This window comes from Vulpes vulpes, chromosome 5 (assembly GCF_048418805.1).
Source record: "Vulpes vulpes isolate BD-2025 chromosome 5, VulVul3, whole genome shotgun sequence".
NCBI lineage: Eukaryota > Metazoa > Chordata > Mammalia > Carnivora > Canidae > Vulpes > Vulpes vulpes.
In genome coordinates this window covers 26,272,103-26,286,928 of record NC_132784.1, presented here as the reverse complement: position 1 = coordinate 26,286,928, position 14,826 = coordinate 26,272,103, and the positions used below count along the sequence as shown (strand labels likewise).

The 14,826-nt window shown below is 35.7% G+C and overlaps 1 protein-coding gene across 41 annotated transcripts in view; it reads left to right on the top strand.

The window, feature by feature from the left end:
• The window catches only part of GTDC1 (glycosyltransferase like domain containing 1), a 428,467-nt gene that overhangs the window by 102,473 nt on the left and 311,168 nt on the right, over positions 1–14,826 (top strand). For 2 of the 41 annotated variants that reach the window (XR_012001510.1, XM_072757671.1), the window contains exon 3: positions 4,117–4,267. The exons of the other annotated variants lie outside the window; for them this stretch is intronic. The gene's annotated coding sequence lies outside the window, so the exon portion shown is untranslated. The remainder of the gene's footprint in view (positions 1–4,116; positions 4,268–14,826) is intronic. 41 annotated transcript variants of the gene reach the window in all.

The window sequence follows — 14,826 nt, the reverse complement described above, 5'->3', positions numbered from 1 at the left end:
ATTAAATAGGCAAAATATGTATTCTGAGGAGATGGATATTATTTTCACTGATTTTTATTTTTAAAAATTGTCAATGATTTTTGGCAATAAAAAATTACTTTGGGAGGAAAACTCGATTTTTTGTAACAGTGTGACACACGTGACAAAAAAAAAGTAAATTAGTGCTTCCTATTAGAATTATTAATGTGAAGCATTTTTATATGCCATATACGTGGGGAAATATATCTATTATGGATAAATTAAGATCAACTTGTACAATATAAGAGTTGTTTTCTTCCCTAGAGATTTATTTTTAATTTAGAAAATGCTTCAAAATCATGAAAAGGGTTTGGAAAACAGGTATAGGAGAATTATGCATTAAATAAACTCACCTGTTATTTTCTCTCGTTCTCAAGACAGGTTCAGCAACATATTGGCTCATTAATTTAACAAAACAAACAAGTGCTCACATTGCTTTGTATGTATAATGCACATTTTAATAAATGCTACAATTCTCCATTCCCCCCAATGCTGTTTTTTTAAGCTTGTATTTAAGTACCTATTTCAGTAGAGTAGCTAAGATGAATCTGGGTAGGATGCCTGTTAGGTTATATCAATTAAGTTGGTCAATATTTAATGTTTCAGAATTATGATATTTTTTAGAAGGGAAGTTAGTGAAACTTTCTTCTCTTGGTCCAGTGAAGTGCGCGACTGTCTTGAATCCTCTGTGCCAAGGTGTGGTAATAGAGACCAAAAACTTACTATGTTCACATCCATTCAATAATGTTCACTGCATATTAAATGCTATGCATCGACTTTAAATACGTTTTCTCCCGTGGTATAATTTTTATTCCAATTAAGCCCTTTGTCTTTTCTGCGGTAGGAACGTATCTTTCAGTGATTTATGAATTGCAACAGGAATTGATGTATTTATTTGTTTATTCTAACTATCCACAGAGGCATAGTAGAAATATATTTAAGACCTGTAATGTTTTGAGTGTTTGAGCAGTTGTATTTTTTTTGTTTATTGGTTTTGGTTTTTTTTTTTTTTGTAAATGCTATTGAGTTTTTCATTTTTGTAAGTAATAAATTCTACAGTTTTGTTTAATTCAGAACACATCAAAGATTCTATATTTATAGTTTGATGTTACACAGTTTGTAGGAATTACTGTATAGTAACTTAATCATTATATTTGTAGTGACATGGAAAAATAGGTTTTTTTGGGATGCCAACAAAGTTGGATAAATACTAAATTTCTTATTTTAACTAAGATTTCATTTTATTATATTAAATATCATGTTTGTAATTATGAGTGGTGTTTTATTTCATTTGAATATCTGCACAGGTTTTGAATTTGACTCCTGGGTAGGTGGTTTGAATATTTTGTTTGTTATCAAATGTTGGTAACACGTAATAACAAATACTGATTTCTAAGTTTATGTGGTCAAAGTATTAGTCATTTTTCCTCACGCACATGGTACACACTTCAGTGTTAAATTTCATTAGAGTGTTGCATGAAATTGTATGTGCTAATTCAGTTGTTTGATTTTCCCCTCATTTTTGATACATTTTAATTCCCCCTGCCCAACATATTATCATTCCGTAGACTACTGTCACGAGTATGTCATATGTTTTCTGTGGCATCTCACACTGCTCACTTTTTTATCCATAGTACCATATGAGTTCCCCCTTTTCAGGTTTACACTGCATATTTTAAGCTGCTGATAGTGTAAGTACATTGCAAGGTAAAGTGACATTTAGCTTTTTGAGCTAGTGTCGTTTTTAGCATGAGAGCAGGAGTGTGTGTGTGTGTGTGTGTTTTCTTTTTCCTCTGCCCTAAATCTTCCCGTATTTCCCATTAAAACAAAGAAATTCAACAAACAAGCAAACAAAGAAATACAGAGATTTGGCTACAGCAGCAATTGAAATGCATCAAAAAGTGGCTACTACAATACAGTTTTATTAATGAATGATCTACATTGGTTCCAGCTGTGTCCATGTGATTAGGCCTTCACCAGGCAGCAATGGGTATTTCCCTATTGCTTTTATTTGATTTCCAAGAATGTGTCATCTGTTACATCAGCCCCTGCCAATATGCCCCCTGTAAAAGTGTTTTGTTTTCTTTTTCCTTCCAAATTTCTGAAGCATAAGTTGAATACCCACACATATCCCTGCCGAAATATTGTTTCTAGTGAATAGTGGCCTAGGTTTCTATGCCTGGTGTTGCATACCAAAATTCCAGAATATAAATTAAAGTAAATGTTTATTAAGTTTATCAGTAAATTCTCAGAAGTGCGGTTGCCTGGTAATGCTAAAGATAGACTATTTTCGCTTTTACGTTTCCATCTTAATATTTTATTACAGTGGTATAATGTGTTATAGAGGTGGACAAGCTTGCAGATTGAAATGGGGATCGTCCAGATTGTTCCCTTCCCTGGACCATATGGTATAGTTCTAAAAGCCTTTTGTACGCTGTCTGTTCAGTTTATTGTAAACTCAATCTTTAGTGCACCTAAAAAGATAACCAAATAAAAATGGGCCCGAGAAAAAGGACTTCATATCATGTAAGGGCCCCAGAAATGCTTGTTTTAAAGGAGATAACTGCAGATGAAATTGAAGTTGAGATGATATAAACAAAGGAGGCTTGTCATTCTCTGAATATGCTTTGAGTTCACATGGATTGTACAAGATTGCCTTTGAATGCTGGTTTTTAAATGAAGGAATTCGTGTTATCTGACTATACTTATTATCCTTATTTATCTCATTCTTGTAGTCCCCATGAAGAAGGGAATGTTGCTCTTATCTGTTTTACAGAGGAAGCTTCTACCTAGGAGTAATGCAAAAAAATATATAAACCCCAGGTTTTCTGAATATATAGGTTTTTCTTTTGACTGATTTCAGTGAGAATTTAGGGATAGAATTTTCAGTAATTTCACCCTTTTAACCATTACCCCTACTCAGAGATTATTGAAAAGTTTCTCATTCCTTTTCATCCCCCCACCAGTCCCCCTCCCCACTTGACCTATTATGGTTCCATAATTCTATTTTAGGAAAATGGGATAAGAGATTGCTTATCCCATATGCTAAGACTCTTTAAAAGCTGGGAATGAGATGATTTCTCCTGACTCACACTCCCCTTCCCTCCAAAGTAAGCTACTGTTAGAGAAGAGCATTAGACATTACCCATTGCTTTTTGGCACAAGAGATTTGAAGCTGAAATTCTACCAAATGAGGGAGGAGAAAAAGGAGAGCCTGTGAAGAGCATGATTCTTTACTCTATCATTACCCTGAACCACTGAAAGGGTAACTGAGAGGAACTCAAATGTTATTGGAATGTGTAATTTCCTTTTGAATGGCCGCAGTGAAATATAGTTTAACAAAAAAGGCAGAAAAAGTATATGTGGCTTATGGAGCTGATGGTGATTGAAATTAATGAATCTTTCTAGCTCTCTGTGATTGAAATTATTCCAAGAATGATACACATTCAAAATCTGTCCAACAGAAACCTTACAGAGGGAATTACCTTAAGGAGCTTACTAGACATTAAGTGGAATAGCACAATGATTTAATAATACTGATGGTAAATTGGATACAACATATTTTTGGGATATAGATTTTTTCAATTGTGAAAAAAATTTAAAAACAGTAACTGATTTCAAGTTGCAGAGGAAGTTTTTCCTATTTAAAAAATATTGTTATCTTGTGGTCTTTCGTTTAATCAGAAGCTGCTTTCTAAAGTGCTCACACAATTGAAAACATAGTTTATACTTTGAAATAAGCTAGGTTCCTCTTTCCTTCTCTCTCCCTGTCTCTTTCTTTATTCCTTTCTTCCTAACCTTTGGCTATTTGTTTGTGTGTGTATGTTGTGTACGTGAGTGATACATACCACACTATAAAAAATGTTATTTTACGGGTTTGAGGATCAGTTAGGAAGAGAAATAAAAAACCTGTAATGACTATGCAACAAATGGATTCATGTGGAGGAATTAGGCCATGCTTATCTGAGTAATATACACTACTGAAGATTGTAGAAATGCAAATTTAAAATTGTTTTTATTTCTTTTAGCTAGGAAGAACTAGATCATAGCCTTAATTGAATTAGATAGTCTAACTCAAATAACTCCTCTTTGCTGCAGCTTCCTTTTAGTGGTAAAAATGCCTCTGGCTCCAGGTATTAGAAGATCTTAACTGAATGTGACTGAAATGAGGAAGAGTTTTATTGGTCTCGTGTCATAAGAAGTCTGGAGGCAGTTAGTTCACAGATAACTGATGCCATTGGGGACCCAGGTAACATCTCCTCCCTCATCCTTAGCATGTAATTTTTGCCTTTTATTTCACAGATGACTTATACCCCCAGAAATTGTGCTTACCTTCAAGCAGGAGGAGAAGTGAAGGATGCTCAGAAGCACTTTCCTCTCTCTCTCTCTCTCTCTCTCTCTCTCTCTCCCCTTCTCTTTTTTCGGAAAGGATTGTCTGCTCATTGGAGATGTCTCCTGGGCCGAAAGTGTGTCACGTAAACTACCTCTAGCATGAGAGAAAAAGTATTACAGCCATTTTGTTTCTATTTTGGAGGAAGGGAGGGAGAAGAAGAATCGGAGTGCATATCAAGTGGGCTGTCCCAAAGTTACATGCCATAGTTCTCAATTCTTTTGTATAAATTAGTTGCTTGAACCTTTGAACTTTCTGGGTACTTGGTGTATATAGTAGTTTGTTGCTGGTTCCCTTTGGACATCAAGTACATATGTTTTGGTTTTGTAATGTTATTTCTGTGTCAGACGACAGGAACTATAATTGGGTCGTCTTGGTGTCTTTACTTTTAGCACAGTGCCTGCATAAGGACCCTCAGTTAACCCGTGGTGAATAAATGAATGGATGAATATTAAGAAATATATTTGTACTATTATTGGTGTAAATCATTTATGCATATAAAGGATACAGTAGTATTTTTAACTTGTAAAAGGTTATGGACTCCTCTTTTAATTTTTTAAATTTAAATTCAATTTAGTTAACATAGAGTGTATTATTAGTTTCAGGGGTAGAGTTTAGTGATTTGTCAGTTGCCTATAACACTCACTGCTCATTATATAATCTGTCTACTTAATGTTGATCACTCAGTTACCCCATCCCCCCACTCACCTCCTCTCCAGCAACCCTCTGTTTCTTCCTAGAGTTAAGAGTCTCTTATGGTTTGTTTCTCTTTCTGTTTTCATCCTATTTTTCCTTCCCTTCTACTATGTTCATCTGTTTTGTTTCTTAAATTCTGCATATGACATTTATCTTTCTCTGAATGACTTACTTTGCTTAGTGTAATATGCTCTATTTCTGTCTACATCATTGCAAATGACAAGATTTCATTCTTTTTGATGGCTGAGTAATATTCCATTGAATATATATACCACAGCTTCTTTATCCATTCATCTGTTGAAGGACATCTGGGCTCTTTCCATATTTTGGCTATCGTGGACATTGCTGCTATAAACATTGCGGTACAGACGTCCCTTTGAATCACTGTTTTTATCCTTTGGATAAATACCTAATAGTGCAGTTGCTGGGTCTGGACTACATTTTACTGACTTACTTGTTTTTGCTAAGGGAACATCAAATTGTCAAAGTTGTTTTGAGTGGAAGATATTCAGGTACAAAATTATAGGAAAATCCTCAAAATGACTTAGTACTAGTGCTTTTGTTGGAGTGCATTACTCCATGAGTAAATATAAATATAATTTATTTTTAACTTTTTGCATAGACTATTGTTTAAATAAGGCTGTCTTGCAATTGTGATATATTAAGATCTGGTTTTTGAAGAAACAGTTTGAACTTATTAACATGGCAATCGGGTAATTTGATAATTTATATTATAGATCTTAATTTGCAAGAAGGAATTATTAGATTCTTGGTAGCCTTATAGCCAAGAGCACACCGTATCATATTTTATCGCAGATGGCATTTGGGGTATTTCTCTTAATTCTTAGAGTGACAGCTTCCTGTTTTTCCAAGACATATGCAAATAGTAACTTACAATAGAAAAACACGTCTACAAGAAACCCTAAGAAGTCACCTTTATATTTGCTTGCTTTGTGAACTATCTTAGAGGAAAGCAGGCTACCTCTTAATTCGAAATCTGCCGAAGAAATGGCTGAGTGTACCTTGATTGTGTGACTCAGTGTCTCACAACTCGTCCAATGCCTAACTTAAATTCCTTTTGTTATATTTCCATTCTGTTTGTGTTATTTTGGCCTCAGAGGACAAAGAAAACAACTATCCACTATTTCCCATACAACATTCCCTATATAGCACCATTTTAATAAATTCCTCCTTTTTTCATTCATGGTGGCAGAGTTGCTGGTACCTTAATTACTAAAACAACCTGTGCATGGATAGAACTTATCTCCAAGCAGGGAATGTATTCAAGTATCTGGAACTTAAATTTTCTATCTGAGCAGTTTATAGTCACTGAAAATAAAGGAAGGCCTTTTAACATTCAGAAGGAGTCCTGGGGAGAGAGTTCCTACATAATCATAATATAGGCAAGATAGTTTCCTAGATTTGGACTCAGAATGGGTATTGATAGTCTGTTTTGGCCTTCAAGCTGCTCTTCTGGTCATACTTGGAGGGAATAATTTATGGGCCAACACTCTGCACTTAAAAAAACATGTTTTACCCTTTTTTCACCTTTGTGTTCTCCACCATCACTATAGTATCTGGTGCATCATAGGAACTACAATTCTGTTAAACGAATTGTTTTAGTTTCCCTTGGTAATGCTTCCTAATACAGGTAGCTTGATGCTTTACATTTCCCCATTCCACTTTAATTTAATTTTATGCTGCCTTATGAGCACTCATAGTTAATTTTTTGTTGTCATTATCTTCTTATTCAGTAATTTCTCTAGTGAGTCATAACTTACCTGAATAACTAAAAGCAGTGGTAATGCCTGGAAAATTCACTCGATGATGTTGCTGTAATCTTTAATCCAGGAAATTTTTCCTTCTCTCTCATAAAGTGAAGACTTACTGTAGCCTATTGATGAGAATTCAAGAGTACATTAATTGAGTGCCTATTGTGTATAAGGCACTCTGCTGGATTATGAATGGATATAAATTATGCACAAACTTTGCTGCCAAGGAAGTGACATCTGGTTGGGCAGACAAACACACTTATATACTATATAACTATAGTATAGGTAGGATTGTGGCAACTGCTCTAAATGGGGTGGAAGCCAAGTTTGGTGGTACCACAGAGCAAGGAATAATTGCTTCTGACTGGCTAAATATGGATGAGCAGTTGACTTAAGCTTTTGTAGATGAGATGGAATTTGAATGCAGTCTTGAAATATATGTAGGAGTCTGACAGGTGGTAAAAGTGAAAGGGTTCTGGGAAGAGGAATGCAGTAACAACAGTGTTCGGAGGTGGAAATGTGTATGGAATGTTTTAAAAAACATTGGGTACATGGTGTGTCTGTAAGAGTGACAGGAATTGAGGCTAAATAACTTGGAACCAAATTGTTAGGGGTCTTATTTCTTGTTAAGTATTATTTTCTCTTCTGTAGAAAAATAACCCCACATAGGTATTTGAGTAGAGGAATGACATAAGGTATCTAAAAGTCTCAGAAGAATGGAGACAAGGTGAAATGTAGTGGCATATAGGGAGGACAGTCAGAAGCGGAGGCCTAATTGAGGTTGGAGATGATGAGGGAGGCTGGGGGCACAAGGTCTGGGAAGGAGGACCTGATATCCAAGGTCCCAGGGAGGTCAGCTAAAAGCCCTGTGGGTTGTTGATTTGGCGAGTTGTGCAGCAGTGTCCTGGCTCCTACATTATAGAGGGCGCTTTCAATTTTGAGCCTTCTTTCCACCTGTGTCAGATTGGAATACTATGGGACATGCCACCTGGCAGATGAGTTATTTCAGCCTGGATTCCAGAAGAAAGTAAAAGGAGAAAGAGATTGGGTGGTTGTTGAGGGAGCCAAGAGTTATCTGCACAGTTCTTCAGCTCCTCCTTATAGTGGGGGGTCTTGGGCCTCTGTACTTTCTTTCTGGCTTATTGGTTCGTTGTCTTCAAGTAGAACTTGCTCCTGGTCCCTTTTTGAGACCCACTCAGATGTTTTATAACATTTATCACTCTGTATTATAATTGCATCCAGCTCTGAGGTAGAAACTATATTTGGGTCATCCTGATATCACAAAACACTTGGCATAACTTTTAAAATGCAACCATTCAATAAATGCTTATTAAATAAAGCAAATTTGTTTAAGCTTTGCAGTCACAGACCTTCTTCCTCTCTGAACATGTCAAGCATGTTCATCTCAGGATCTTGCTGTGCTTGCTGCCTGGAAAGCTTTAGATACAGATCTGTTTAGCTCCCGTCCTCTTCTGGTTTCTGTTCAGATGTCATCTCGTCGGCGAGGTGTTCTTTGACAATCCTATATAAAATACCACCCTTTCCTAGCCCCAGGCCTTGGCAGGACTTATCCTGTATTACCCTGTGCTATTTTTTTTGTAGCACCTGCACCCCTTCTGATGAACGTCAACTCGACGATTGTCTTTTTACTCCAATTAGAAAGACATTTCCTGTGATAACAGGAACATTTGTTTTGTCACCTAATTTATCCACAAGCCCCTGGAACAATGTTGGGCACATAGTAGGCACAGTAATATTTGCTAAATGAATGGTAAAGATCAGACTGAAAAGGATAATAATCACGGAAGTGCCAGTTTGTTTACACATTTATGCAAGCACTGGTATTGTTGTTATAACTTTTATAATATCAAATCTTTAATATTGCTCTCAGAAAAATAAAAACAAATTCTATTTTCTATAGATTGCTCCTGTGAAATCTAATTATGGATTAGTTTTTGTTTTAAAAATATTTGAATGCCAAGCATATCCAGTCAGAAAACACTTTTATTATCCATGCCAGCTTAATTTTTAAGGCAGTGAAATGGAAGACTGTCATTTCAGCAAGCAACTTACTTTCATTTGTGAGAATGGAATATTTTGAATATTCTAATTGATTTTTGAGGATGATTTTCCAGGAAAATCATCCTCATTTCTGTACAATGTACATTTGCCTTTAAGACAGGAAAAAACTAGAAAGAGGCATGGAAATTATTTGCTCAGAAAGGTGAGAACTTAGAGTTGTCCGATAAATGGTTAGGAGGGTGGGTCAGTCAGTTCCAACATAAAAGGTAAATCTTGGAACACTGAAAACTTTAAAGAAGAGCTGGCTTAAAACATTATTTTATATGCATATTTAAGGTTTGTGAAGAGATCCTAGACTGTCATGAGCCCAAGTCTCTATTTTACTGTATTTTACTGCAAATTCACTTGGATATTTTTCCAGAAATCTTAAGTCTGTAATTTGGCTGTAAAAAAGTTGGTTATCAAATCAATATTATTATATGGCTTTTAGTGTCATAAGAATTCCCTTTTGGAAACCTATAAAAACTCATTTTTTCTCACCATAAACTTTATCTGTCACTTTTCTGTAAGGTCAGAGTACTAATGCTGGAGGTGATCTGCTCTGGGACAGAGAGTCAACAAAGTGGCCATAAAGTTAAAAAATGCCACATGGTGCTTTCCTAAGATTAGGATTTCTTTTTCATATCAAGTTCGTGCTAATTTTAAAATATGGAAAGTTATATGTTGATAGGTGTGTTCTTAGTGTCCCTTTAAAAAGAGATGAAATGATAAGCTTGCCCCTAATTGTTGCAGTTAGGTATTTCATGTTTTTGTTAGTACTTCTGTGTTCCTGGAGGTTAGTTCTTAATCGTCTCTATACTTTTAATGGTAGGTTGTTTTCCCTCTAGGTTGTAACTTAAATTTTTCCAAGTAGATGGTTTTAAAAATGAAATATGATGAAACTGTTGCACTGGAAAACAATTCCAGGAATAATACTTTCTTATCACTTGAAATGTTTTTCATGTTTTCATGGTATTTAAATTGTAAAAAGTACTAGGACCTGGAGGTTCCATTTCAAAATATTTCTCTTTTAAGTCTGAGTTGCTATTGGGTTAATATTTATTGAGTATCCATTCACCTATTGGATGAATATAAATCCAATAAATATAGGAAAACTCTGAGTGATTATGAAAGGAGACAGTCTTTTAAAATTAAAAGATTGCATCTGTAGTAGTTGACTATGCAATCAGTCCCTCCTTTTAACATGTGTAGCACATATGGATGATTACACAATTACAGGTTTCTACTTTTTTAATACAGACACTTTGGAGATTAAATGTGAAACTAGAAGTTCTTTTCAATTTTATTCACCTTAATTAAATATTTCCCCTTATTTCAAGACCTGTATCTAATTATTCAGGGCACAAATTAATTTTGACATTTTACTTGAACTTTAAAACTGAGTTTGCACAATAAATGTTCCTATTCAAAACTCTAAGTACTAAAATAGTATTTTAGTTTCTAACACACTCTGTCAAAAGTGCCAGCTCTAGATTCCTTATGGATAATAAAATCTTGATCTGTTTACAATTATTTAATAATTCACGTACTTTAAAAAATTAACCGGGTATTACTTTTATTTCATGCGTTAGACAAGCAGTATTTGCAAAACCGAATTATAGTGTTTGTGAATAGCTCTAGCCCCATTAGTTTAACCCTTACTGATTAGTTTTTTAAGTTTCTTTATAACAACAGTAGTTAGAATAATTTGAAAACCCCCAGCAAGCTTCTGGAGGGGAGTAAGCCTTCAGTAATTGGGAAGTAGTTTGTTATTTCAAACAATTTGGCATTCTTCCTAAAGTTAGGAAAATTTTGTAGTTTCTTTTAAGTGCAAGTTGAAACATTCGGTGAAGTTAACTTGAAGAATAAAATGAAACCTGAAGAGAAAACCAAAATCACCTACAGTTGTACCATAAATGATTATTTATGCCTACCTGTGTGCATGTGCGTTCTCTCTCACGTTTCTATACTCATTTCATCATATGTTTTTACGTATTCATAGCATGCAGTCATGCAAGGGTGGAAACATTTTCCCATGCCAACAAATGTTCTTGTTACGATTTTTTTTTTAAATTTATTTATTCATGAGAGACACAGAGAGAGAGAGACAGAGCACAGGCAGAGGGAGAAGCAGGCTCCATGCAGGGAGCCCGATGCGGGACTCGATCCTGGGTCTCCAGGATAACACCCCGGGCCTAAGGCAGCGCTAAACCGCTGAGCCACCCGGGCTGCCCTCTTGTTACGATTTTTGATCATTGATCATTTAACTATGAAATTCCTAGTTGTTGGACATTTTGGTAGCTTTCAATTTAGGGCAAGGACTTCAGTAAAGATCCTTGATAATTTCCGTGATTAATTCTTAGAAGTAGAATTATTGCATCCAAAGATAGGCACAGTTTTTTGGGCTTTTTGTATTACATTCAAGTGTGATAGGACATTTTGATACCTCAAAGCAAATCCAGCCTCGTACATTGGTAGAGTTGATGGCAGCCTTCAGGGCTTGAGAAAGATCCTTTTAATTCACAAACTATTCTCATCCCTTCTGCAGATGGCTGAAATTTTGCCATCACCTGTTGCTCCTTTGTATCATGCAAGTACTCCTCGGAGAGGTGACATTGTGCCTGGCAAGGATTTACTCTGTGCAATGTGCAGTTTATCTGGTATTTTCAATCTAGTCCTTGCAAGTTAAGTTCGGAGGTAAGGCGGGGGCAAGGGACATTAGAACAATGGACAAGAGTAATGAAGGGGGAGTAAGTATTTCTTTACTTCAGTTCTGCTAAGATCATTTGAGCAACTGTTATATGGAATGCAAGATATTATGTACCTAGTTTTATGAGTTTAAGTTATAATCTCTCTCTACAGTGATTGAGGCTGTTTGTTAACTGTGAATGCTAATTAATCCAGTAGAGAGACTTAACGGTCCCAGATATGGTGCATATACATGCTGGATAGAGATGCAAGGGGGAATTAATTAACTCCTAAGCAACCTTACTCTGTTTGAACACACTGTTTGCAAAGTGTGAAATTACTTCCTTAAGAGATGATGAGGATGCAGAGTATGGCTTTGGGTAGTTTGTAGAGAATATTCTGTACTGTAGGGTCCCTGCTTCATTAGACAAAATATTTATATCATTGGAATGTCTCCTTGAAAAACCAGGTGATAAAGAGATAATAGTGACAGACAAGGCCACTAAGTAGATAAAAGTCATAGTGCTTGCTCCAATCAGGAAACTTTGAGCTATTGCTACTTATCTTTTATTCAGTGGAAACTTGTGTGTCAGATGATATGGGCAAGCCTGTGCTTCCTCTGTAGAAACTATGGAGAATAGTAGACCTTCTAGAAATAATACACTGTTGCCTGTGTATGCCTTTTCTTTACTCAACAATCTCAATCCTAAATATCTTCAGGATTTAAAAATTCCAGTCTATTATTATCAGACTGACTCTTTTTCTTATAATAGTGGGTAGCTAATAATATGCCCCTTGTGATATTTAAAAATAGTGATACAGCTCTCATTACCACATCTCTTAGCCCCAGACTTACTCAGCCCTGGTCTAAACTGGGTTTCTGGGCTTTTTAAAATTTATCACTAATGATCTCTAGAATCCATCCAGTTTTTCTAGTGTTGGCTTCTTAAACCATCAGTAAAATGTCTTAGGCCACTGGCAAATCAAAAGATCCTTGAAAAATACATGGCAGCTAGAAAAAGACTGCTGCAATGCATAAATAGAAGAAAATATACTTTTAACCTATTTTACTTCTAATGAATAAATTTCTATAATTTGGTGGAACTTTGGAGATGAGAAAAGTGTCACCAAACATTTTAATTGATACGTCTTTAAGGCATGGTTTTACTGATGTGGATCTTTAAGGACAAATTCTAATACTGGCTTTCCCTCACACTTCCTAACACCATTTAAGTGAATCTGTCATTGCAGGGTGACTTCTGCTAATATAAAGGGAGTATTAAAAATATTAAGGGTGTCTAACATCGGTTCTTTTAAAGATATCTATTTCTAGCCCTCAGCCCTCCAGAAATTTCTCTTTCTTCTCCCAAGTGTATACCTGATACTCTTTTGCCCCCTGAGCTGTTAAGATTTTGTATTTCTTGAAAGTTGATTTCCCTCACTGATAAATAGATTGAGTTGTGAGATTATGTCCTTTTCAGTTTTCAGTGGAAGTGAGTAAATCCAGAACTTTATACTTGGTGACATTTATTTCAACCCATCAAGGGAATACCACCCATGTTTGCTTGGGTTGCAGCACTTCAAATAGGACGTGGAGAATGTTTGTGTGTTAGAGTCACCCTGCTATTTCTGTTTCAAAATTAACTGAAAATGTGATATGTGCCTCCCACTTGGAGAGGGAAACTTCTCAACAATTTTTTATTTAGTTAAGATGGATTAAGTTCTTAAGAGATGTTAGAGCGAGACTCACTAGCGCCAGTATAGTTAAGAATCTGTTAGTCATTTTATTTTAAACTCATTTGGTGTGTATATTTATAATTATCTTGCATAATCCAAGTCTGAGTTAAAATTTGGCATGGAAGCCAATGTAGGGTAGCAAGATAGTGCTTCTGACCAAGAAAAATATGCCTGTCTAATGATTAAACCGGTTGAATCCTTCCAGGTCACAGACTTGACTGTCCTTGTGTTAAATATTCTTGTAGAGTCTGGAAAGGCTACAGAAGATAGTTAGTTGCCTGTGGCTTCTAAACCCCTCAGTAGGGCTGCTGGCAGAACTATTTTCCTTAGAAGGAGGTACGACAATTTGAATACAATAAGATGCCACCTGTTATATTTTAGGTGGTGATAGAATTTGTGCATCCAGTTCTCTCCATTAGAGTAAGTAGTAATTAGTGGTAGGAAGGGGTGATTATTTGTGGTTGATAATAATAAAGGTCTTGGACAAGTTCAAGAAATTGTCAAGGCCATTGCCGAAGAGTTTTTTGGTTTATTCAATCAACAGAGTGTTGAACACTTTCTGTTTGCTAAGGGCTAAGGGTATAGTGGAAAGCAAGCAGACCTGGTCATTGTCCTTTGGGAACTTAATATCCAGTAGAGAATACAGATATTATATAGTCACTCATATAAATATAGCCTACAAGTGGTAAGTAGAAAGAAGTACTGCAGATTATTATATCAGGGAGACTCAGACTTTGTTTGATGGTGGCAGGACTGGATTACGAGATAGACAGCCTATCTCTGGCTGACCTCTTGCCTCCTACTTCAAACCATTCTTGCCAAATGAATCTTGGTTATTGTCTTTCTCTCCTCTTAGTCATTAAGGCCTATTGCCCTATGGGAAAGGTGTTAGTCTAGAGCTGAGGGGTGAAGGGTGAGAGCTGTGGGTTCAGGGAAAGGATGATTATGCAGAACTCTGGAAGGAATTACAAGAGATTAGAACAAAAGTTTTGAGTTTTATCACCCTAACTATATTCTGTATAACTATATTGTGTGGTTTATGCCACTGATGTCCTGGATTTACAAACTATTAGGAGTTATATAATTAGATATGATATGTGATACATATATTTATCATTTATACTGACATTTATATTTCACATGCATATAAATATATACTGCACTATATATAACTTACATATTAATAATTAGTAAACATTGATATTTAATCCAAAAGCTCCAAAGACTAGAAAATGGACACGTCTTTTACTTATATCCTACCAGATACCTGCAATAAAGTATAATGGAAAGATACATGAATGTAAGGTCAGAAGATCTGGGTTTAAGCCCTTGTTCTGTCATTTACTCTGTGATGCTCAAATTCTCTATTTCTTCCTCTATGAAAGAAAAGTGGTTGGTCAGTGGCTCCTGCATTCCTTCCACCAATGATTCTGTGATACACCTGGGCTTTTCTACCTAGGTATC